General features: G+C 41.3%; 1 protein-coding gene across 2 annotated transcripts in view; it reads right to left on the reverse strand.

The window, feature by feature from the left end:
- The window catches only part of LPAR3 (lysophosphatidic acid receptor 3), an 83,516-nt gene that overhangs the window by 54,634 nt on the left and 5,182 nt on the right, over positions 1-23,700 (reverse strand). The window lies entirely within an intron of this gene.

Consider the following 23,700-nt stretch of genomic DNA (forward strand, 5'->3'; position numbering starts at 1 on the left):
GAGTTGAAGACCTGAAGTGTCAGGTCTCAGTGCAAATGTCCTTTGCTCCAGGACATAGTCCCTGACCTCCTACCACAGCATTTAGCTCACATTTTAATTGTTTGTTTTCCAGACTAGGCAGTTCAGGTTAGGAGGGCATATCTCTATTTTGTTCACCACTATAACCCTAGGATTCAGTTGCTTTGTCTGCCTCATGGCAGATAATTATTGATGGGTTGGCTGGCTGGCTGAATGAATGAATGAATGAATGATCATGGAGGCATCAACAGGGCAAATGTGCTGAGCCCTGCAATATCCACTCTGCACTGGTAACAATGACAACACATTACGTTAATGCCTTCTCCTGGCTCCCAGTTCATTAGTTATTTATGGATATGTTCATTAATCAATGGCGGTTGGTAATTCCAGGCACATTCTTCCCAAGATAATAGGAGTTGAATTACCATTCACATAACCAAATAGATTCCCCAAAAGACCAATTTTCTACAACTTCTGATTCCACTCCTGATCTTCCTTTTGCCATCTTTCGGTTTCAAGAAACAACTCTGATATTCATGTATTAGCTATATGACGCAGGGATGGAGCCTTTGGTCCCAGTACCCTCCTTCCTTACCTTTTGTTCACTTCTTCCTTATAGTCTCCTAACCCAAACTGTACCAATGTGAACTTGCTCACTGGATTTTCCAGTATTCCTCAACACGGCAGGTGGTGGACGATCAGGCTTCCATAGGCAAGACTGAGATCTGGAATTGGGGCAGATCTCCAACTCAATGTGGATGTGAGAACATAATCCATTGAGTGAGGACATGCCCTTGGGACACTTGTCTGAAAGAAGACCCCAATCTGGGACATCAGGCAGATAGGGAAGACACTAATCCTCTCAGTAAAAGATCTCTTGAATCCCAAAAATGAGGGATCCTGGCCAAGGAAGGACTGGGCGGAGGCCGCACGGATGCCCATCTGTCTACATGTGGTGGGGAAAACCACGTGTTCTGCCTCACAGTGGTCTGGTCACAGCCATGAACGGTCCTACGGAAGAAGACTGAGCTCGTCAGGGTTCTAGCTTCTGGGAAGAATGACCATCTGCTCCCTCACTGAGAATGAGGCTGCAGCTTATTCCCTGGAGAACCAGACATTTAGTCAGCAGAGGGACTGAGCAGCCTTCTGGGAGCTGTGACAGTAAAAGCTTAGTAGAAGTCCCCAGATTTTAAAGTTCCTGAAAATTCTGAAACCTAATACCACAACCAGAATCAAGAAGACCAGATAACAATATTAAGTAGTACAAAATAGAAATGTATCTCAGTCTTCTTTTAAATTTATATTTTAATGGTATAATGATACTTTTACATAAATTAGATATTGCTTTTCAGCCATAGCAAATGGGAGGCAAATATCATTTTATATGCTTAAAAAAAAAAAAACTGGGAGTAGTCTCAAAAGACAAATGGTTCCAGTATCTTTCAATTATAAGAAAGGAAGACTCAAATTTCATAATGATGAAATACAAATTACTCTCTTTGGCAGACAGTCACCAATATTTAACTGTAAATATCAAATAAATTCATATATCATATATTTATACTATATCATACTTTTCCCAAATTAAAAATGGACAGTATAATTTTAATAGCTTCAAAATATTCTATTATATGAATAGGCCACACCTTATTTAACTAACCCTAAATACTGGATATTAGGGTTGCTTCCTGTATTTCACTTTTATAAGCAAGGCTGCATTCTTGCACATTAATCTTTATATACCTAGACAACTGTTTCTTTAGGAATAACCCATAGATTTCAAATTGAAGTAAAGGATATAAAACTATTTAAGGGCTTCTGATATATCTTGTCAAACTGTACTTCAGAGAGATAGTATTTTTTTTTTCCAAGATGGAGTCTCGCTCTGTTACCCAGGCTGGAGTGCAGTAGTGTAATCTCAGCTCACTGCAACCTCTGCCTCCCAGGTTCAAGCGATTCTCCTGCCTCAGCCTCCTGAGGAGCTGGGACTACAGGTGTGTGCCAACATGCCTGGCTACTTTTTGTGTTTTTAGTAGAGATGGGGTTTCACCATGTTAGCCAGGCTAGTCTCAAACTCCTGATCTCAGGTGATCCGCCCGCCTCGGCCTCCCAAAGTGCTGAGATTACAAACATAAGCCACCACACCCAGCCTGAGAGATCATATTTTTAATTTTACCAGCAGCATATGAGCGTTAAATACAAGGTGTTAATCTAGTGAAATATAATTTAAATATTTAAAGAGAAATACAGCTTTCAACCATGTTGAAAGTATACAGAAATTCAAGACAATCCGAGAACCACTTGCTATGGTCTGCATGTTTGTGTGCCTCCAAAATTCATGTTGATACCTAACCCTAACTGCAGTGATATTAATAGTTATTAGTTATTAACAGATACATAATATAATATAATATATCATTATATTATATTATGTTATATAATAACATATAATTATATATTATGTAATAGTAATTAATTATAATATATGATATATTATATTATATATAATCATATATAACAATTATAATATACAATTACATATTATATTGTATATTATATAATCATATATAACTAATAATTATAATATATGAGATATTGTATACTATATATAATCATATATAATAATAATTATACATGTTATATTATATATTATATAATCTATCATTATGATATACAATATAATAATTAGTTATTAATAGATAGTAATTGGGAAGTGAATGGGATTAGTGCCCTTATTAGAGGCCTGAGGGAACTCGTGAGACCCTTTTTGCCACACCACCATTCAAGGACACAGCATTTGCCTCCTTCTGGAAGGAGAGACCAGGCCCTCACCAGACACCAAATCTGCTGATGCTTTGATCTTGGACCTCCTAGCTTCCAGAATAGTGAGCAATAAATTTCTGTTATTTATTAATTACCTAAAGTATATTTATTGCAACAGGAATAGACTAAGAAACCACATGGGAAATTTTAATAATACAATTATTATGTGTCTTTTCTAATTAAAAGTAATGTATGTTTTTACTTTGCTACATGTTACTATGTTACATATATATTTCTAATTAAAAGTTATATTATCTTTGACTAATTTATTAGAAATATAAAGATGAATATGTCACAAAGACAGTGGAATTAAGACACTACAAAAATACTGCTCAAATTTTCCTAATTTTATTTTGAAGGATCTTACAATTTTAGTTTTATTTCTTACATGTGGTCAAATTTTTAATTATATCAAGCACTAAAACCTCAATGATTTTCACTTCAGAAATCTTCAAATTCAACTGTCCCTTGTCAAAACCAAAATAGTTTAAGACATGTTTTTAGCAAAAATTGCCCTGAGATTGCAAAGCAATTTTGTCTCACAAAGTTGAGATATCACAGAAAAACTATGATTAGCCAGAACTCCCACTAAGCAGCACTGTACCCTGGCTCCAGATCCTACTTTTGAGAGAAACAGGCAATGAGACAAAAAAACTTCATATAGGAAATTGGTGAAAAAGATTCCACAGGATGGAATACTATACAGTCCATGAAAAACATACCAAGTTGTGGTAATACAAGAAAAAGCCCATGCCATTACTTTAATACACAATACACGTAACAAAAATGTATGTGTGTTGACTATATAGAAAAAGATAATGAAAAAATCTCGAAATGTAAATAGTTAAGAATGGTGGAACTGCAAGTCATTTTAAAAAAATTCTTACCACATTTTCTGTAATAAGTAAATCAAGACTTTTAATTAGGAGCATATATTCTACTTAATGTATTCTATCTTCCTTCTACAATTATAGCTTTGAAAAATGAAAATTAATGTTCAAAGGAAAAGCCTCAAAGATTTGCATATGTTCAGTTTATTCTTACGAGCACAGAACACTTTAGGGTTTTTCAGTGACAACAAAAATAAAATAGTTTTCTACTTAATCTTCACATAACCAAAACTTGACTTGCTAAACCCTAACCACACCAGGATGTAGCTTTCACCAGTTCTCCTCTAAAATATTTCCTGATGCCATTACCACAGATCTCCCCAGCACATATCATCTACAGATTACCATCTTGTCTTAGCTAGAAATTACCAAAAACTTTTAGCAAGCTTATAACAAATGACTGATTTATTATTATCTCTTGGCCTCCCTTAACCTTTAAAACATGATTCTGTGATTTTCAACAAATTAATCAGTTACTTCAGTCCTAGCCTAAATGTCCCCTCCGCAAAGATCCTTTTCTGACCAATTCAAGATAGCGCCATAGCTCTCATTCTCAGAGAGCCCTTGTTTACCTCCATCAGAGCTACCCAGTTGCTTGTGACCCAGTATTTCCTTTTGTGTTTAAGAATTTATTGTCCATCTCCCACCCTTAGACCGTTCCACTCCAGCAGAGCAGGGAACCTGCCTATTATGCTCATATCTACGAGATCAGTATTTACTGAATGAATGAATGAATCTCTGTCCTACACTATCTTTTTCCACATCTAAAATGAAAAGGTTCTGTGAAATGCCTTTGCTGACCTATACATCAATCACTAAATATGACAATTAGGGAGCTCTGTTGCCTATTAACTAAGTGTTTTCAGGTACATAATACCTCTACTTTATTATTACTATTTTTCATTATTAATATTTGAGTGCTTATCGGTGGCAGGTGCTGAACTAAGCATTTTACATGGATTATCTCACGGTATCCTTCTAACAAAGATGTAGATACTATTATTACACCCATTATGCGTTTGAGAAAACTGAAGCACCCTTGCTTAAGGTCACACAACTAGGAGTGGGAGACCCTGGATTCCATTCAGGCAGCCTCATTCTACAGCCTTCATTCTTATCTGCAACACTATACTTTCTCTCCACAGGCATGTGAAACGCTAGACAGAACCAAGGACTATATTTATACTTACAAGAGTTATAAAATTACCAAAATAGAATGATCTGATCAAATCACATTAAAAGACTGCCCCATACTATAAAAAACAGGGGACACTCTAAATAGCCTTTGGCCTTTTCTTTTTTTTCTTAAATAACCCTAAGAAGGGTAGAAAAGACACTTTTCTGAAAATATGTTTTCAACTTTTATGGTAAGTAGGATACAATATGGTCAATTTCAGGACGAGGTTAACATTGCTCAACTTTACTTCTGTCAAATCCTAAGCTGTTCTTTGTTTGTTTTTATACTAAAGGTTTAGAGGGTTTGATAGTTCTAACCTAGAAACAAAAGATGCTAAACTTTGGAGCAATTACCACAACTTCAAACTTCAGTAATTTAAGACTTCATAAAATGATGGTTTAGAAAGTCTATATGTGGAATCCAAATGAAAACTTCATGAGTAAAGCTTTCATTTAGACTCCTCCAAACTTGCTTCCCTGAAAAAATGTCCAGCCAGCCCAGAATGTGGAAACAATTATGAAAATTAAGACATTTGAAAACCACTCAAGCAGCTTTTATTTCTAGCTACATCTTACCAGACAAGAAGAGATAACAATCTCTTCTTCCTCCTAGGAAGAAGTATGCTACATCAAAGACATGGTCAGTCAACACTGTGCGTGTCTTCTTTCTCTATGGTTCACAAATGCAGACCAGTCCTCTCCTCTTAGGAAACCCTATCCAGATGGGAGTTGGATGTTAGGTTAGTTGGTACTCTAGCAACCAATCCTGGGTAAGCAATCACATCTGTTCACTGAATTCCTTTTAATAATTCATGTTAATGGCAAAATCAGGATAGCATGGAAGATTTAAATCCACATGAAATCCTGGAGGTTCATTTTAGCCATTAGTTTCAAGGCCTTTGCACTTGCCATTCCCTCTGCCCAGAAGCCATTTCCTCAAGCTACCCAGGGGGCTCATTTCTCTACCTCATTCCTGCTCAAATTCATTTCCTCAGAGATCCCTTCCCTGCCACTCTCTAAAGACCACCCCATGCCTCCACCTGCTGCTGCCCTTAAGCCATTTACCCTGCTTTATTTTTCTCCACAGCATTTCTCCCTACCTCAACTACCTACTTGGGTTACAATCTACCTCCCCCAACTTCTATTTAGTCATTATGTCTCCTTAGGCTCCTCTTGGGTGTGACAGTTGTTCAGATTTTCCTTGTGTGTTTTTTTTTTTTTTTTTTTGAGACGGAGTCTCGCTCTGTTGCCCGGGCTGGAGTGCAATGGCCGGATCTCAGCTCACTGCAAGCTCCGCCTCCTGGGTTTACGCCATTTTCCTGTCTCAGCCTCCCGAGTAGCTGGGACTACAGGCATCCACCACCTCGCCTGGCTAGTTTTTTGTATTCTTTAGTAGAGACGGGGTTTCACCGTGTTAGCTAGGATGGTCTCGATCTCCTGACCTTGTGATTCGCCCGTCTCGGCCTCCCAAAGTGCTGGGATTACAGGCTTGAGCCACCGCGCCCGGCCGAGATTTTCCTTGTTTTTGATGAAGGTGTGCTTAGGAAGGCAAAGAATGTATGTTGTTACGGTGCCTGCAACAATGCCCAGCACACATTAGGCACTCAGTAAATACTTCTTAAATGTAGAATTAAATGAAGTATGCTTGTGCACTCATGCCTATATGCCCCCTAACCTTTACCCAAATTGAGCATTATTACTTTATGCTTCTGTATATTCTCCAATTTGGGTCTCACAACCCATTCATTCCTCTGGGTATACTTGGCTCCAAGTCCTGCAAGCTGAGAGGTATAGGGAGTGGGTTCCCTACCTCCAGAAAAGCAGGTCAACTAAGCAGACCATACAGGGTCATTCTGAAGGACAGTCTCACAACAGAGACCTCTCCCTATTAGTATGAACACCAGAAACAAAGATTCCTCTTTGAATAATACATCAAAAGAGGGACCCAATGGCCAAAGTTAGAACAATCCAAGCAACAAAATAAAGTAGTATTGGATTATAACCCCAAGTATAAATAAACATCCATGAGTCCATACTGACATAAATAAATAATTGAATAAAATAATAAATGGAAAGATGAGACAAATCTCCCAGGCAGAAGAATACCAAATAAATAATATAGATATTCCACTGTAAAGGAGGGGTAGCATAGCTCCTTTTTTTTTTTTTTTTTTTTTTTTTGAGGCAGAGTCTCGCTTTGTTGCCCAGGCTGGAGTGCAGTGGCGCGATCTCGGCTCACTGCAAGCTCCACCTCCCGGGTTCACACCATTCTTCTGCCTCAGCCTCCCGAGTAGCTGGGACTACAGGCGCCCGCCACTGCGCCCGGCTAATTTTTTGTATTTTTAGTAGAGACGGGGTTTCACCATGGTCTCGATCTCCTGACCTTGTGATCCGCCCGCCTCGGCCTCCCAAAGTGCTGGGATTACAGGCGTGAGCCACCGCGCCCGGCCGCATAGCTCCTTTATAAGGCTGTACCTAGGGACCTCCTTCCAAAGAGCAAAATATGGAAATGGGGCAGGGGATAGCGGGGTTAGTGACGTCTCAGCAGAGAAACTTGACAAACACTACTTCAGCCAGATGATCAAGGTCAACATCAACAGTGCTAAGTCATGTTGCTAGTCTGTAATCTTTTTTTTTTTTTTTTTTTTTTGAGGCGGAGTCTCGCTTTGTCGCCCGGACTGGAGTGCAGTGGCCGGATCTCAGCTCACTGCAAGCTCCGCCTCCCGGGTTTACGCCATTCTCCTGCCTCAGCCTCCCAAGTAGCTGGGACTACAGGCGCCCGCCACCTCGCCCGGCTAGTTTTTGTATTTTTTAGTAGAGACGGGGTTTCACCGTGTTAGCCAGGATGGTCTCGATCTACGTGTTACTTCATGATGAAGATGAGAGAGTAAATCACAGTTTACTGTGATCTTCCTCCCAAAAACCCATAACCTCAGGCTAATCATGAGAAAAACATCAGATAAATCGCAGTCGGGGAACATTCTGACCAGTACTCCTCAAAACTGCCAAGATCATCAAAAACAAGGAAAATCTGAAAAATTGTCACAGCCAAGAGGAGCCTAAGGAGACATAATGATTAAATAGAATATGCATCCTGGGTGGGATCCTGGAACACTGAAAGGACAGGGGTAAGAACTAAGGAAATCTAAAGTACAGATTTTAGTTAATAGTAACGTATCCCTATCAGTTCATTAATTGTAACAAATATACCACAGTAATGTAAGAATTAATAATAAGGGATACTGTGTGTGGGAGGGGGTATAATATAGGAACTCCCTGTACTATCTGTTCAATTTTTCTGTATATAGAAGACTACTCTGTAAATAAACAAATATTAAAAATAATTTTTAAAGAGGAGGCATGTGGTTGACTCTACAACACTACAGTAATTTTAAAATAAATAAAGCCCCTATGTTTAATGAGCAGTTACTTTACTCTTTGATATGGTAAAATAAACAGAGGAGTGGCAATTTGTTCAAGATTAAATTTAAACAGATATTGTCTGTAACTGAGAATGAGATGCCTCTGATATTCTTGGATAAACCGAATATGTTTATTTTAGGGGTGCTTGTTGAGGGTAGGGTTACAACTCAGTTTATGTATCTTTATTCTCTAGATCATTTCTCTTGAGAAAGCTAACCCCTCAGCGTTGCTAAAGTTTGGTTACTCTGTTTCTTTTGAACATTTTTTTTTTTTTGAGAGGAGTCTCTGCTCTGTCACCCGGCTAGAGTTCAGCGGCACAATCTCTGCTCACTGCAGCCTCCACCTCCCGGGTTCAAGTGATTCTCCTGCTTCAGCCTCTGGAGTAGCTGGGATTCCAGGCGCCTGCCACCACGCTCAGCTAATTCTTGTATTTTTAGTAGAGACGGGGTTTCACCATGTTGGCCAGATTGGCCTAGAACTCCTGACCTCAAGTGATCTGCCCGCCTCAGCCTCCCAAAGTACTGGCATTACAGGCATGAGCCATGGCGCCGGGCCTCTTTGGAACAAATCTTAAACTCGGACACCTAAAATTGCTCTGATCTAGATGCTGTTTCACATAGCAACAAAGTCTCCACAGTACTAGTCAGCAGAGGTTCCAAGAGGAGAAGCCACAGAGAGGCAAGCGTACAATGGGTGTGCTTGGAAAACTACTTAATACAAATGCAAAGCTTAAGCATCTCAGGTTATCTTCAGTTTAGAGATGGCGACACGCAGGGAAAACTGCAGCCTGAGCTTAGCAGAATAAATAGGTTCTTGTGTCAGTGCAAGTTTCGGAGCCCTTTAGGCAGGGAGGACAGTTCGTGGCACGTCAGGGGGCTCACCTCCTGTTCTCTCCCAATCCAGCGGGGTTTACAGAAGGCCTTGGTATATATACACAGCTTCTACCCTAGGACTTGTTTAATAAACAACTAGAATCAAAGATATTGTTCCCCTGATGTTCCTGATGGCGGAAGACTGTCTTAAGCATTTTCATTAAACAGGAAAGGAAACATGAAAACATACAGAATTGAACTAAATAAAAGAGGTGACAGATGAATTTTATGTGATCAGCAAATTCCTTGACTTAGTTTATCCAAACGTAACACAAACATTTACTTGTGTTTGCTTTATATATTATCAAATTTTAATATTTGTCTAACTCATTAGGCTAGAAAGATGACCAATACATTTGTCCCTTGATTCATAAAAGGACAGGAAAAGTAAAATATGCTAATCAAAATGCTTAAAATTAATATGATTTATACATAATATAACTGGACATGGTCTGTTATACAGCAAATAATCCTTAGACCATTGTATAATCACATTTCAGTAGCTTTACTGTTTGAAGGGGTTGAGAATATCAATTTTTGTTGTTGTTGTTGAGATGGAGTCTTACTCTGTCACCCAGGCTGGAGTGCAGTGACGCGATATCGGCTCACTGCAACCTCCGCCTCCCGGGTTCAAGCTATTCTCCTGCCTCAGCCTCCTGCGTGGCTGGGACTACAGGCACCCGCCACCACCCCTGGCTAGGTTTTGCATTTTTAGCAGAGATGGGGTTTCATATGTTGGCCAGATTGGTCTCAAACTCCTGATCTCAGATGATCCACCTGTCTTGGCCTCCCAAAGTGCTGGGATTACAGATGCGAGCCATCGTGCTTGGCCGAGAATGTCAGATTTTAAAGTGTGAACATTCATAGCTGAAAGAGATATTCTTCTTATACAAAGGACCTTGTCATACGCAAAAACATATTTTGAGACATTTCAAAGTGCTTGTTTATACCAATGACTTCCACTATGGTATAAATATGTCCCCCAGAGTTCATGTGTTGGAAATTTAATCCCCAGTGCAGCAGTGTTGAGAGGTAGGACTTTTAAGAGGTGGATTAATGGATTAACACTGTTACTGTGAGAGTGGATTTGTTATCACAGGAGTGGGTTCCTGATTAAAAAGAATGAGTTTGGCCAGATTTCCTCTCTGTCTCGCATGCTCACTTCTCCCTTCCACCCTTCCACCACGGGATGGCCCTTGCCAGATGCCAGTGCCAGGCTCTTGGACTTCCCTGTCTCCAGATTCTGAGAAATACATTACTTTTCTTTATAAATTACCCAGTCTTTGGTATTCTGTTTTATAGCATCAGAAAATGAACTAAGGCAAATTCCCATGAAAAGGAAATTCTACTTCTTTACATTGTAAAATTCACAACAGACAAAATTTTGGTTTAAATTGTCTGTCCTAATCCAAATGTGGTACTGTATTCCCTTTCTCACTCCATCTCATGACCTGTCTCCCATCTCCTGTCCTGAGAAGGATACTCAGGAGTCTCTTGCTCCACATGGTTTGTTCCAAATAATCCTGTTGCCAGCAACAGGTTAACAGTGACCTACAGCAACTCCTTCTTGCTTCTGGAGATCATACACACCCAGGTTAGTGCCTGTTTGAATCCTCAAACTCTACATAGGAAGGAAAATAATATTTTTAAAGCTTGCAGCTGTAGTGGGAAACACTTCTTCTAATCAAAGCTTCAAAGATACTACAGAAGAGCACTGTTACTGCTAAACAAACAAGCCAGAGGGGCTCCTTGAGAATGCTATGCCTTGGTCAGGAAGCAGCATGCATCACTGGAGAGGAAGGCTCATACCTCATACCCCTCCTCTCCTACCTGCCTCCCTCTCCTACCCCATGTCTGTCTGGTAGTAAAGGTAGCCAGGTCATGTAAATGAATATAATGCACATTTGAATGCGGTGCCTAATCTCAACACATGCATCCTCCAGCTCCCTTCCCTATCCTGTATCCTACAGGGCTGGCCCTTAAGAGACTGCTTCCTTGCTTTCCAGCTTCTGCCAATGACAGGCACAGCAACAGATTGGAAGGTGGGAGGAGAGTGAGGTTGAGATACTGATTTTTCCTGCCTCCTCCCCTCCAGGTTGCTGTAGGTTGGCTGGGTTAACCACTGTCAGGCATCCCTCTATAGATGGGTAGCCTCCCCTTCTCCCTCCTCTAGCTTTCAGGTTGAGAGGTGTTAACCACTCCTTGCTGTTTCCAGCTTGGGGACACTGTACCATCTCTTGCTGGTTTCTACGATCTCTGCCCTCACTCTGTAAATAGTATCCCCTCCCCGTCACTCCAGTTACTAGGTTGACTATATCACCTCTTTTCTGTGGAACTCTACAGTTGTCTTTTAAAGTACATTGTAATAACAACGAAAACTGCCATTTGAAAAGTCATACATTTTATGGATTTTCTTAAATATTTTAGAATGATCTAGTACATATTTCCTAATTACAAATAAAACAACTCTCAGAGAAAGAAAGGGGAATACATCCCATTCCCAAGGGCATGGACCAGTAGCACAATTCTTTTGATGTCCTCAGTGTCCCCTCACAAATACCAAAACCCTAGTACATTTCTCTGCAGATAGTAAGCAATTCAATAAATGAGTGATCTACCCATGGTTTACTGCATACTGGAGTCTTCCTCACAAATGTCCTTCAGTGTCAATCAGAATCAGTTCCAACTCTAACTGTATTCCGGCCTTGTGCACCACGGAAATTTCATACATGCTTTTACATTTTAATTTTTTACATTTTAATTCTAAGGATTAGCCACGTTTGAATTTAGACACTACAGAGAAGGAAGCAATAGACTTTTCTTATGATGTCTGGCAAGGGGTAAGGTAATGACAACCTGAGCCCAAGAGGACGCTGCAGCCAGATGCAAGGCAAAAGCAATGCAAATGTAGCTACAGAGCTGCACTTAGGTGTGCACGATGGTTTATCCTACACAGTGGTGTTTCCAGTGACTGGCCAGCCATGGGGGATGCTGGGTAAGTGTTGCTCTCAGAAAAGCTCTGTTGCCTGCAGCCTTAGAGGAACTACTATCATAGCAGATGATCTTTAGACCCTGAAGACATAAGTCAGACATAGTCCCTAAGTAGACAAAGCAGCTTGGGGTCTCAGAGCACAGAGAAGGGGGCTCAGGAATAAGCTCTTCCATATTCCACAGCCTCATCTCATTGTAGCATTCTTAACTTCTGCTCCTTCACCTGCTCCTCCCAATCTGAATACAAACATGCTTGGGGAAGATCAGAGGCAGTCCTCAACTTTGGAACCTCTCTAATCTTCACAACTGGAATTTTTACACATTTCATTGATGCTCCTAAAGCGGATTTTTTATTTACTAGATTCAGACTCTCAGCCATGGGGTGGGGTGGGGAGTCCCCTGACGTTGCACTGTATACGCATTCTCTGCCTGTGTGTCAGCCTTTATCACCAGACCATGAGCTTCTTAAGGAAAAGAACAGTTTCTTACTAACGATTGTGCCCCTCATGTCCAGTACAGTGACATGCAGTAAGTAGATGCACAACAAATCTCTAGTCCATGTGTTAGTTAGTTGGTTACTTTCAGTTAGTTGGTTACAAGGGGATTTGGAAACCTGATGACAATTGTGTTGAACAATGTTAGGATGATACAGAAAAAGCAAGCCAAGTATAGGGTATTCTTGAAAAAAAAAAAGGCTGAGAAATACGACCTCACATGACATTCAACATATTTTATTAAATATTTGACTTACCTCACTTCTAAACTTGTTAGGAGCAGGGCTGATATCCTTCTGTCTCTCTGATTTTTGAACCACAAACAGAATCCGACATAAAATTTTTTAAAAGTATTCAATTTGATTGAATAATTCCTAAATCTTCTGTTTACAGCCTTTTTTTCTTTGGTTTCACTGTGTAAGTTGACAACAGTTATTCCCTTCTTCAGACTCCCCTCCTGCTGCCTCAATGACTTGCCTCTCCTGGTTTTTCCCAATGTCTTCAGTATTCCTGTCTCCTGTTTTTCCACCAGACTTGAATTGTAGACACTTCTAGACTTGGTTCTCAGCCCTGTCTTCTTTTCCCTTTAAATTCTCTTCTATGAAAAATATTAATGCTTAAATTATTTCCTCTATATGGATGACCCCAAATAACCACCACAAGCCCCGACACCTCTCACGCCCTCTCTTTCATGCTAAGCTACCACCTGCATGTCAGGAACCCAATGTGCCTTGGAGCTAAAACAAGAAGAAAGGCACCATGAGGGCAACATGTATGCACTCTCAAATGAATTTTCAACCTACCTCAGCTCAGCTGTTGGAAGACAGTGGGGCCACCATAAGGAAAAAAGTTTCAACTTTAAACACCAGGATTTTAACATAGAGGATAAAATCATGATGACTTCAGGACCCCGGAGTTGTTTGTAATAAAGCATTGGCAAGTTGGCAGGATGGTTTGGAACTGGAAAGCCTCCGTCCAAACTACACTGGCTAGGACCCTTCGCTCTCCCTTTCTCTGGTGTTTTTCTTGGGCTCAGGGTAGACTGCTGAAGCCCCTTTCCCTAAGGCCCCATTTAAGTCCTGACTACTATAGTGTTCCTGGCCTTTGAATCTTCTCCTGACCAATCACTCCGGACATAGCTTTGTTAATTCAAACTCAGCTCTAAACCTAGGTATTTGGTTTCTGAACTTTCCCACTGAGAATGGTTCTTAGCCTCTTCTCACTTGAACTTTGCATGGTTAACCTCTGGCCTCAACCCTCAGGCTACAATAAAGAAGCTGCAGGACCCCGGGCTCCATTTCTAAGAAGTTCCTGCAATGGATGGTATGACACTAAACTCACAGATGTTCTAACTCATTTGCCCATAATTGCATATTGCCCTGTGACTTCTTTTGTAATTATTTCTATGTATTATTATTTCGCTTTATATTCTGCAGGATAGACTGCTAAATCACATTTTCCTTTTCTTTTTTTTCTTTTTTTTTGTGAGATGGAGTCTCGCTCTGTCACCCAGGCTGCAGTGCAGTGGCGTGATCATGACTCACTGCAAGCTCCGCCTCCTGGGTTCATGCCATTCTCCTGCCTCAGTCTCCCAAGTAGCTGGGACTACAGGCGCCTGCCACCACGCCCGGCTAATTCACCGCATGCTCTCACTCATAGGTGGGAACTGAACAATGAGGAAACTTGGACTCGGGAAGGGGAACATCACACACTGGGGCCTATCATGGGGGGGGGGAGGGGGGAGGGATTGCATTGGGGAGTTATACATGATATAAATGATGAATTGATGGGTGCTGACGAGTTGATGGGTGCAGCACATCAACATGGCACAAGTATACATATGTAACAAACCTGCACGTTATGCACATGTACCCTAGAACTTAAAGTATAATAAAAAAAAAAAAAATTTTCTTTTGTATTTTTCATAGAGACAGGGTTTCACCGTGTTAGCCAGGATGGTCCCAAACTCCTGGCCTTGTGATACACCCACGTCAGCCTCCCAAAATGCTGGGATTACAGCCATGAGCCACTGCACCCAGCCCATGTTTTCCTTTTCTTACAGAGTAATGGGTTTTATAAGCTGGGCACCAGGATGCCCAACTGGACACTCGGTTTTCCAGCCTCCTTGCAGCTAGGGTGGCTGTGTGACTAGGTTCTTGCCACTGGAACGTGAGCATAAATGAAGTGTGCTGCTGCCAGGTCAGCCCCAAAACGATGAAGGTGCCCTCCTCCGTGCTCCTTTCCCTACCTGCAAGTTGGAACATAAACAGGCCTGTGATCCACTTTGAACACTCAGCAGGGAAAAGCCTTTGGGCAGCCTAAATCCACGTAGTCCATGGACTAATTTCCATCAACAAGAAAATAAGTATAGAAATTCAGAATAAACACTCAGAAATGTTTATAGCAATTTAATTACTGTGATCTGATCAATCTGATCACTATATAGTACATGTATCAAAACATCACCATGGGCTGGGCGCGGTGGCTCATGCCTGTAATCCCAGCACTTTGGGAGGCCAAGGCGGGAGGATTGTCTGAGGTCGGGAGTTCGAGACTAGCCTGACCAACATGGAGAAACCCCATCTTCCAAAATTAGCTGGGCATAGTGGCACATGCCTGTAATGTCAGCTACTTGGTAGGCTGAGGCAGGAGAATCGCTTGAACAGAAACAGAACATGAGCTTGTTTTGGCTGCTCCTTGCAGCTTTTCACAAGCTAGGCAAGAAAGAGATGAGCTCAGGCAAGACTTGTTTGCAAGTATGTAAGCAAAGGTGGAAAGGAATGGACAGTGTCCAGAAACGGAGGGCCTTGGAGAATCAGAAAAGTCAATTGCACGTGTAGCTCCAAAGAGCAGAAAATAGTATTACCACTCTCAGCCTACCTACCTTAAAGACCTCTCAGTAAACTGTTGCAAGGGATAATGCCAGGCAGGTCTGTAGTAATGATCAGAGTATTGGTGCATCTTCCCAGCCAAGTCTGTCCTTCAGAGGACCCCAGAGTACACACTACTGAAGAAAGGCAGAGAGATGAGCCAAGCACAGAAGCTGAAAAATAAGTCATGCTTAAGAGCTTGACCCAGAGTGGGATCTGGATGTGGTAACTGACCTGTGGAACTGACTAGAAGTCTATCAAGTTTATAAGGAATTGTAGTGCCAGGGAAGCCACAGTTTGGCCCGGAAAGGGCCACGTTCATTCTCCCCCAAGGAGTACACACTTTCCACACCCTTCAGATGTGGCTAGAGAGGGTACAGAACAAGGAAGGACTTCCCAGGGGACAAAGACAAAGTCAGGGCTTCTGGGAGGCCCCGCCCAGAGAGCGGAAGCATGGACCAACCACGAAACTGACTCCACTGCCAGGACAGAGAGGTCTTAATAATTCCTGCCCAGCAGGGTTTCATCATTTTTAGGCCCCTGTTACATGTCTTCAATTCTTCTGAATGGGAGGTTTTATTGTGGTTTTCTTGTTTCTACTCGTCCACTGTATAGTGGATGTTTGTCAGAACAAAGAACAGAAAGCACATTTTAGAGTGGGTATTTAAAACAGAGGTTAGAGAAGGGACAGCCAGACCTGTGGAGTTCTGGGGTCACCTGAACGCTGAAGGAAAGCATGGCAGGCTGTGAGGCACAGTAGGGGCAGGACGGTGAGGGGAGGGAAGGGAAAGCTTCAGCATCAGCTGGACCTGGGTCAGATGTAGACACATCACTTTTAGCAGTGGTTCTCACCTGGCACACTGCCAATCTGGCCAGAACCTTTTCCTTTGCTAAACCTGGCATAATCATGATGACAACCGTATAGGATTGTTGGATGGACTAAATTAAAGCAATTATTTCTAGAGCACTTAAGGAAATGCTTAGTACATAGGACACACTCAATAAATGGCAGACAGCACTTTCCAAGGTCAGATAACTCAAAATTTCTAAAAAGTTCAGTGAAACATACAACTGGCATTCTGGGAGATTAACTGTTCATGCCTAACACCTCACTTTAACAAGAAATGTTGACAAAATCATCCTGTAACTACACTAAAATAACCATAGTCCAAGAAAGAATATCCCCCTGCCTGAGTATGGGCTCAGTGCTGCAGCAACTAAGCTTAAGACAGCGCCACGTTCACTCTGCTGTTGCTTGAAACAAAGCAGGGAGGCAGGAGTGGAAAGGGGGAAGGTGAGAGCGAGGAGAGGAGAGCAATGCAGTGCAGCAGAACACAGGATTTAGGTCCAAACACTAGTAGATAAGCAGGTGAGCAGAGTATTTAAAGAGCATGGCCCCCACAGCTAACACTATACTCAACGGTGAAAACCTGAAAGCTTTTGCTCCAAGATGAGGAATAAGGTAAGGATGCCCATTCTTACCACTTCTATTCGACACAGTATTGGAAATCCCAGCCAGAGCAATTAGGCAAGAAAAATAAATAAAAGTCATACAGATTGGAAAGGAAGAAGTAAAATTATCTCTGTTCATCAACAACATGATCTTATATGAAGAAATCACCAAAGACTCTACCAAAACACCCACTAGAACTAATAAACTAATTCAGTAAAGTTGCAGGACACAAAATGCACATACAAAAATCAGTTGCATTTATTTCTATGCACTAACAACAAACAATCCAAAAAAGGAAATTATGAAAACAATTCAATTCACAATAGCATTAAAAAGAATAGGCCGGGCGCGGTGGCTCAAGCCTGTAATCCCAGCACTTTGGGAGGCCGAGACGGGCGGATCACAAGGTCAGGAGATCAAGACCATCCTGGCTAATACGGTGAAACCCCGTCTCTACTAAAGAATACAAAAAACTAGCCGGGCGACGAGGCGGGCGCCTGTAGTCCCAGCTACTTGGGAGGCGGAGGCAGGAGAATGGCGTGAACCTGGGAGGCGGAGCTTGCAGTGAGCTGAGATCCGGCCACCGCACTCCAGCCTGGGCGACAGAGTCAGACTCCGTCTCAAAAAAAAAAAAAAAAAAAAGAATAAAACTCTGAGAAATAAATTTAATCAGAAGGGCAAAAGACTTACGCACTGAAAACTATAAAACACTGATAGGAAATTTTTAAAGACACAAATAAAAGTAAATACATTTCATGTTCATGAATTAGAAGACTCAATAATGTGAAAATGTCCATACTACCCAAAGCATTCTATAGATTCAATGCAATCCCTATAAAAATCTGAATGACATTTTTTACAGAAATATAAAAAAAAATCCTAAAATTCATCTGGAACTACAAAGGTCCCTGAATAGCTAAAACAATCATGAGGAAGAAGAACAAAGCTGGAGGCCTCACACTTCCTGATTTTAAAGCATACTACAAGCTATGTATGGTAGTATGGTACTGGCATAAAGTCTGACATATAGACCAATGGAAAAGACTACCGAGCCCAAAAATAAACCCACACATACATAATCAACCGATCTTTGACAAGAGCGCCAAGAATTCACAATGGAGAAAAGACAGTCTCTTCGACAAATGGTGCTATGCATATATAACAAACCTGCATGTTGTGCACACATACCCTAGAACTTAAAAGTATAACAACAAAAAAAATGGTGCTAGAAAAAAGTGGATATTCACATGCAAAAGGGCATGGCCCTGGAGCTAGCAAGCCTGACTTTAAAGCCTTGCTTACCAATAAGTTAGTTATCTTCTCTATCTTAATTTCCTCATCTACAAAATCAGGATAATAAGGGTAACTTCTTCCTAAGGCTGTTAGGAGATTTAAAGAAGGTGCTTGGAATAGCCCCTAACAAACAGTTCTAATTTAATTATTGTTATTATCAATGGGACCTGAAAAATGGAGCTTCAATTTCCTTTTTTGTAAAAGAGAGACAAGATCTAACTTGTCAGATTATTGGGACAAAGTGAATGACATAGCAAATGTAAAGCCCCGGTCCACTCCAAGGTCTAGAGGAGTCAGAGAAAGTCCACTGAGTTCCAGGGTGAGCTCATTCCCAAAAGGTTGGGGAAAAGGGACCCCAACAGAGAATACTGGGAAGGGGAGACCACAGGAAGAATCCTTTCCGTCACAATGGGTGAGTCACCACAATAACACCCCCAAGCCAAAGGCTTCTCTCCTCTACCACTCTAGTCAGTCACTAGCTGGTGTTTTTCACTACCTTTTAGTCCCAGAGTCCCAGATGAATGTGTACAATCAGGAAAGAGGGGTTTAGCCAGCTGGGTTGAAAACCTAATGTTTAACATTCTTACTATATTACCATACTTCCTCTAAACCACTCCATCAGGATCTTGGGGTAATCCATCAAAACACATTCACTGATATACCAGTGAACGCATTCTCCATTTAACAGAGAAGAAATCTAGAAATCGGCGACTGATTCACCCTGACCAGCTCTCATCCTTCTGGCCCAGGGCCTTTTTTTTTTTTTTTTTTTTTAAACAATACTGACCATTGGAGCCTCTTTTTGGAAGCAAAGCCTCTGCCACCTGACCCCCAGAGAAACGAAAGATGTAGATTTGTTCTCCATAATAACATTAATGCCTTTTGCAAACATTTACTGAAACTACAAGAAATACAATTGCGGAAAGTAAAAAGTTTCCTCTTCAAAGTTTCCCTTCTTGTTAAAGAATAAATCATAAATGTTAGAAACAATAGTTTCTTTTAAAAACTTTCTTCAATCCTCCTTGCTTTGTGTTAATAACTCTTTGTTAAGCCCTATCCTATGTAGCTGTTGGACTTGCTCACAGGTATGTTCCAGCTCACAGCCTATGCCCCTTTCTTATTTGGAAATGTTATTACTTCTTTAAATCTTTCGCAAGCAATTTCCTCTTTTCCTTTGCTCTCCCTTGCCTTTACCTAATTAAAAAAGTTTTAGGTTGTTAGCAAATCGGGTATCGGCTTAGACTGTGAGGTTCGGCTCTAGCCAATGGATGCAGGCAGGACACAGCAGTGAGGACAACCCAAATGCGTAAGGGATAAATAAGTCTGCTTTTCCTTCGTTCGGTGTACTCTTGTGGTAAGACTGCTGGTGAGTGTACCCTTTCTGCAGAAAGTAAAAATTGCCTTGCTAAGAGAATTAAATTTATGTTCAAGTGCTATTTCTTTGTGGCACTGGGGAACAAGCATTTTGCATTTCTAACATAATGATTGTGGTAAATGTCAATAAAAATCTTGAAGCACATCTCTCCTTAGAATTTTTGGTAAGTGTTCATGGAGGAAATTCCATATAATCAAATGAAAATATCAGAGTAAAACTCTAAATACATCATAGAAATTAGCAACCATTAGTCAGTTTGCCTGCTTCAGAGAAAGCTCTAAAGAAACTCAGTTTACCTCTACAACGTTAAATGACGTTAATTAACATCTTCTCATCTTCTCCTAAAGCATTCTACTTTCCCCCTCAGCAAAATAGACTATATCAGCTGAAACAGGCCACAGACCTCATTGTCTGTCTATACGAAATAGGGGCAAAAATGAACTCAGAAAGACAAGTAATCACCTGATAGCAATCCATGGAAAGGTAATCTTGCTGACATTCCTCTTCACTTCCCTCTGTTGGATGTTCCTGGAATTTGCATTTGTGGAGAGTTGCATACTTGCAATGAACAAGTTCCACTGGTCCTGTTGTAGTGGATTCTACGTAACCTTTTATTCCTCTCATCCCTGTCCAGCTAACGTTCCCTCACTGTTCACCATATGTAAGTCAAAGACAGAGGTGCATGAAGACATGTATAAAGATGTAAAATTCCCCCAGGAAACTCATTATCTAGAGCAGCCAGGGCCAATCCTCTCATCCTCCCAGGGATTCCTGGCAATATCTGGAGACATCTGCATTAGTTATGACTTTAGAGGGTGGGTACTATTGGCATCTACTGGGCAGAGGCCAGGAATGCTGCTGCACATGCTACAATGCACAGGCCAGCTCTCCATAACAGAGAAGTATCCAGTCCAAAATGTCAGTAGTGCTAAGGTTGAGAAATCCTGACCTAGAGGGTGAGATGAGACATATAATACAGGGTTAAGTGTGGCAGAGCTGTAACAGAGCTAAAAGTGGAGTGCTATCATATTGACAACATTTAAACAAGTGGCTATTATTCAGTATTGGCAAGAATGTGGGGAAAATAGTACCCTCGTAGCATGTTGGTGAGAATGTAAACCAATAGAACTTTGGGGGAAGGCAATTTGGCAATGTATAATAAAAGAGTTTAAAATATATACACTATTCCTATCTTTGCTTTCCTTCCATTCCTATCTTCTCTCTTCCTTTCCCTTCTCTTTTCTTCCTTCCCCAGAACTGAGCAATCTGCATGTAGCTGGGAATGCAACGTGAGGCCGGGGACCTTGGTGAGGTACACAGAGGCATAAGCTATGGCTGGGAAGCCACACAGAGCTGTGAGCTAGAGGGACTGGAGACTGACGATTAAGCTACATAGAGACACAGGCTAGCAGGCCTGGCAGCCAAGGACAAGAGGCAGTGGCAAAGGTGGTGGGCACAGAGGAGGCAGGATGACCTTCACATTTGGAAGACTGGTTACTTTAAGCAAATAAGCAAAAATATTGAAGATAATGAGAGTCAGGTTTTCTAACTGCCAGAGAAGATATGTACAAGCATAAAGGGTGAAAAACAGAAAGCTCTTTGGGTGTTAGATTGAAGTTGTAGGTATAAGTATGAATCATGATTTTATAATACACAGCCTAATATAGAAAAATTTATAAATGTGTGTACACATATACACATATATTTCCTAGCTCTGTCCTCTGAAAGATCTAGAAGCAACAATACCTCAGTAACAATGGGCACATCAACCTTCCATGTATTGGTGTCTAAATACAATTCTCATATTGTATATTAGATCTCAAGACTTATTCATCCTACATAACTGCAACTTTGTACCTTTTAATCTACATCTTCCCTTTTTCCCTGCTTCCACTAATGTAAAACACAAGGACTACAGTTACTAATACTGTATTGAGGCCGAGTGTGGTAGCTCACACCTGTAATCCCAGCACTTGGGATGCCAAGGCAGGAGGATGATTCGAGGCTGGAGTTGGAGGCCAGCCTGGGCAACATAGCAAGATTCCTTCTCTAAAAAACATTTTTAAATTAGCCAGGAATGGTGGTGAGCACCTGGAGTCCTAGCTACTTGGGAGGCTGAGGCAGGAGGACTGCTCGAGTCGAGGCAACAGAGAGCTATGATCACGCCACTGCACTCCAGCCTGTAGGACAGAGCAAGGCTCTGTCTATAAAAAAATTAAAATTACAAATATCGTATTCAGCTAATTTGCTAAGAGAGTAGATTTTAGGTACTCTTATCACAAACACAAGAAAGGTAACTATATGAGATGATGGGCATGTCCATTTGCTTAACTGTAGTAATCACTTCATTATATCTGTTTATTAAGATAAATACATGAAAATATCATGTTGTATGCCTTAAATATATAAAATATAAATAAGACAAAAGTACCATTCTCTACTAAAAGGGAGGCCTAACTAGGTCAAGGAAAGTACAGGATGAGCCCAGATCATCTGGTGGCACCAGAAAATAATGAAATGCTCAATGAATGATAGGGATGTGTTAAAAGGACACAGGAGCCAGCTCCAAAGGGTTCCCATTGGCCAAACTGAGCACAACTTGAGCATTAAAATAAAAAACAATCATGAGACTTCAACTTATTGAATACATAAGGAATCCATGAATACTTCTTAATAAAAACATGACAGAAAAAGAAAGTTCTTCCTTATAGTAGAACAACAACTCACAAACGTAGAAAGAGTGGTGGCAATAAAGAATCACCATTTGAGGCTGAGTGGGGGCTCATGCCTGTAATCCCAGCACTTTGGGAGGCCAAGGCAGGCAGACCACTTGAGCTCAGGAGTTCGAGACCAACTTGGGAACCATGGTGAATCCCATCTCTACAAAACATACAAAAAAAAACAAAAAAAGCCAGGTGTGGTGGTGCACACCTGTAGTTCCATCAACTTGGGGGGCTGAGGCAGGAGGATCACTAGAGCCCAGGAGGTTGAGGCTGCAGTGAGCCAAGATCATGCCACTGCACTCCAGCCTGGGCAACAGAGTGAGACCTTGTCTTAAAAAGAAAAAAAAAAAAGGAATCAGCATTTGGTAACATTCATAGAAATGGCTGATTCAGGCAGACGTCATCAATATATGGTAAGTCTGTAGGTAGAGGTTTAATGAGGAACAGACTATTTGCATAACCTTAGACTACTTCCCCACAAATACCAATACATTTCAAAGGAAAAATTTAAGGTGGAGAAATCTGGCAGACACCAACATAACCAGGTGATTGAGGTCAATATCCCAGTGGTGGGATGGGTTGGCACCATGTGCCTTCTGTTGTAAGAAGCTAAGAAGAGCCGAGTTTCATTTCTAAAGGATTCCTGCCAAGAACACATGACCTCAGTCAGGTTGTGAAGAAATACCCAATACACCCAGGTTGGGAGTCATCCTACAGCATGTAGGATCTATACAACTGCAAGCACTTTAGGAACAGGGAAAGTTTGAGGAACCATTCCAGAAGAGATCTGGTAACTAAATGTAACATGAATCCTAGATCAGACAGGTAGAAGAGACATTTGGGGAATAACTGATGAGATAGGAATGGGCTCTGTGGATTGGATGCTAGTGTTTTATACCAATGTCCACTTCCTGATTTGATGGGTGTATGCTGGTTATATAGGAGGACAGAGTGCTTGCTTTTTTTTTTTTTTTTTAAGCTGGAGTGTTTTTTCTTCTTTTTTTTTTGAGATGGAGTCTTGCTCTGTCCCCCAGGCTGGAGTGCAGTGGCGTGATCTCAGCTCACTGCAAGCTCCGCCTCCCAGGTTCATGCCATTCTCCTGCCTCAGCCTCCCAAGTAGCTGGGACTACAGGTGCCCACCACCATGCCTGGCTAATTTTTTTGTATTTTTAGTAGAGACAGGGTTTCACCGTGTTAGCCAGGATGGTCTCAATCTCCTGACCTCGTGGTCCGCCCGCCTCGGCCTCCCAAAGTGCTGGGATTACAGGCGTGAGCCACTGTGCCCAGCCTATGCTGGAG

Source organism: Trachypithecus francoisi, unplaced genomic scaffold (genome assembly GCF_009764315.1).
Source record: "Trachypithecus francoisi isolate TF-2019V2 unplaced genomic scaffold, Tfra_2.0 Lachesis_group12, whole genome shotgun sequence".
In the NCBI taxonomy this organism is placed as follows: Eukaryota; Metazoa; Chordata; class Mammalia; order Primates; family Cercopithecidae; genus Trachypithecus; species Trachypithecus francoisi.